This window comes from Salvelinus sp. IW2-2015, linkage group LG13 (genome assembly GCF_002910315.2).
Source record: "Salvelinus sp. IW2-2015 linkage group LG13, ASM291031v2, whole genome shotgun sequence".
Classification (NCBI taxonomy): domain Eukaryota; kingdom Metazoa; phylum Chordata; class Actinopteri; order Salmoniformes; family Salmonidae; genus Salvelinus; species Salvelinus sp. IW2-2015.
The window spans coordinates 50822115-50825295 of record NC_036853.1 but is presented as its reverse complement, the minus strand read 5'-3'; the positions used below and the strand labels follow the sequence as shown (position 1 = coordinate 50825295).

The window sequence follows — 3181 nt, the reverse complement described above, 5'->3', positions numbered from 1 at the left end:
TGTTCTACAGCTGCATGGCTGGCTGTTTGGTGTTTTGGCTGGCGTTTCTGTACAGCACTTTATAGACAGCAGCTGACTGTGAAGAAGGCGGGTGTTTTATAAACACATTTGGGAGGCGTAGTGGGTTGATTGATTGGACCTTCCAGATCGTGGGCGCTCACACAATCCTGTCGTCGGAAGGGTCTGCATTCGGAGCTCGATGGGCTTGGTTTTTTTGGTCGACATGCACTGTCAACGATGGACCTTATATAGAAGGATTTTGTGCCTTTCCAAATCATGTCAATCAATTGGAATTACCACCAGTGGACGTCCAATCAAGTGGTAAAACTTCTGGCGAGGGGAGATCAAAGTGAATTTCGAGCTATAGCCAAAGGTTCTGATACTTATGGATAAATTGAGGTATTTATAATTATTTTATAATATTTGCAAAGATTTCTAAAAACCTGTTTTCACCTTGTCATTATGGGGTATTGTGTGTAGAATGATGAGGGTTTAAAAAAAATATTTAATACATTTTAAAATAAGGATGTAAYGTAACAAAAAGTGGAAAAAGTCAAGGGGTCTGAATACTTTCCGAATGCACTGTATTTCTTTGTTTTGAAAGTTATATATCTTGAAAACTTGATTGCTGACATGTAAAACATTTTGGCACTATATCAACAAATGCCAACATATTGTTTTGGGGTGTTTTTTCTTTACATTTCCTCAGGTTGAGGTGGCCTAGTCATTAAGAGTGTTGGGCCAGTAACTGAAAGGCCACTGGTTCAAATCCCTGAGCTGACKAGGGGAASAATCTGTCRATGTGCCATTGAGCAAAGCACTTAACCCTAATTGCTCCTGTAAGTCGCTTTGGATAAGAGCRTCTGCTAAACAACTAAAATGTTAAGGAATTTAATGGGCCTTTTTGGGCGTTAAAGCAGTCAGAGATAGTGTCCTAGTCCAAATTACAAGCACTGTACGACGGATTGTAAGTTTTTATGGCATGACCCTGTTAAGTGTACAGTACACCATAACCCTCTGGGCTAAGAGAGAGACAGATGCTAAGTCCCAAATTACACACTATAGGCCCTGGTCAAAAGTAGTGCACTATATAAGGAATAGGGCGCCATTTGGGACGCKCACAGAGAGTTATATTTGTCATAATGATGATTGTGGCGCCGTTAGAGAATACAGATACTAGGAAGTTCTTTCCAACTTGTTATTAGATTTCCTTAGAAATTGGAGAACAAGAAGATGGGGAAGGGGGAGAAAAGCAACAGACAGCCTGGGGGAGAGACTGAGGTAGAAAAGAACTGGAGAGAAAGGAACAAATTGACTCAATAGATGATAAATAAACTCATCCGAACAAGACCTTCAATTAAAAAATTACCTAGTAAGTGGTCTGAGAGGAAGGAGAGAGAGAGGGCTGGAGAGGACAGACAGAAGACGGAGGAGAAGGGGATGGAGAACAGACAATGATAAGGGGAGAGAGAAACAACAAAAAAGAACAAAGGACATGATGGAAAGGGCGGCAGATAGCCTAGCGGTTAGAACGTTGGACCAGTAACTGAAAGGTTGGTTCGAATACCCGAGCTGACAAGGTGAAAAATCTGTCGATGTGCAAGGCACGACACAAATTTTCTCCAGGGGMGCTGTACTACGACTGACCCTGTAAAACAACACATTTCACTGCACCTATCCGGGTGTATGTGACAATAAAAAATATATCTACTGTTTAAAGGTATATCAATCCAGGGCTAGTATGTAGAGAGAAGAGGGTAAGTGTTGTGGTAGATAAACAATGTAGCTGTCATATACAGAAGATGTTGTGGTTGGAGAGAGGGGTGTGCAGAGAAACTGAGAGAGGGGGAACAAAAGGGAGTGTGAGAGAGAGAAAGAACAAGAAAACAGATGTTGTGCTTGGCTGAGAAGGAGAGGGGAGAGAGAATTGATATCCTTTAGAGCGCTTGTCATCAGTGTCAGACTAGGCACAGACACATAAAAGACAGGCCTCCTCCATCCATCCCTCTCTCCGGTCCTCCCCGTCATTCTCACTGCTCAYAGTTGACCACACCATGGTATATTGAGTCCAACACCACACATCCTTCTAAACCACGTGGAATAACCATAGAATGTTAATTGTGCTTCGCTAATAGCAAATGGTTGTTTATGTGTTTGTGTTACTGAACATGTGTAACGTTATATGAAAGACAGCATTTACGCCAGTCAGCACCAAAACACTCAAGACATGGAAAAGAGCATTTACTTATAATATTTAATTTAGTAATATTCTGGAAAACTACATTTCACAGCAGGCAAGGGTTTTTACCTGAGTTGTTCACAGCCTAAACCAACAGACAGTGTCATGCATGTGTAGCTGGGAAATGTAGTCATGACACTGGTCAGGTTATGGGATTTTTGCACTGGGCTAAAATCAGTATTTCGCTTCCTGAGATGAGGGGGATAGTTTTACAATTCCCGGACAGAATATTTTTGAATACATCGGTATGAATTATCTTCATACTTGATTCCTGTGCTTTAAAATAGAATAGAATGAGCGTATGAGAGAGAGGAACAGAGGGCGGTAGAGAGTTCACAACCCCTCTCCACACTTTTCCCTCTTTTCCCTCTCCATGTTCTTCTCTTTCTCTCTCTCCTCTCAGGCGCGCCTCAGTCTGATCCTAAGTCGGAACTGGGTGGGGTCGAGGCCACCTCCTCCTCTTTTTCATCTGAACCCTGAGAGAGAGATGGGGGGAGAGAGAGAGAGGGGGTAAAAGAAGAGGCGTAAACATGATTAAACAAAACAATTGTCTGAAATGCCATACTAAATGTTTTATATGTGAAGTACATTGTGTGTGTGTGCATATGTGTCCTCACCTTGCGTTTGCGTTTGCCCTTGCCTCTGTCTGACTCTGAGGAACTCTCTTCGCTGGAGATAAACTCCCTGCTCTTAAAGCTGTCGTTTCCTGTCGTCCTCTCCCTCTCTCGCTCCCTCCCTCCACCAGACGCCCCCTTCTTATTCTTCTCATCACTCTTCCCTCCCTTCTTTTTCCTCTCCCTGAACACATGAAAAAGAGGAAGTGATAGATTAAAGACATGCTAAATAAGCAAACACTCAGACAAAAATACTTCAAATATGATGCACCTTTTGCTGTTATGTTCAGCAAAACTCTTACATGATAATCTATGATACTGTAAGGAC

At 42.3% G+C, this 3181-nt stretch overlaps 1 protein-coding gene across 1 annotated transcript in view; it reads right to left on the bottom strand.

The window, feature by feature from the left end:
• Positions 1-2233: 2233 nt before the first annotated feature.
• LOC111971335 (FACT complex subunit SSRP1-like) overlaps positions 2234-3181 on the bottom strand; it is a 25241-nt gene continuing 24293 nt past the window's right edge. The window contains 2 exon segments of the mRNA XM_070446317.1: positions 2234-2715; positions 2857-3033. The gene's annotated coding sequence lies outside the window, so the exon portion shown is untranslated.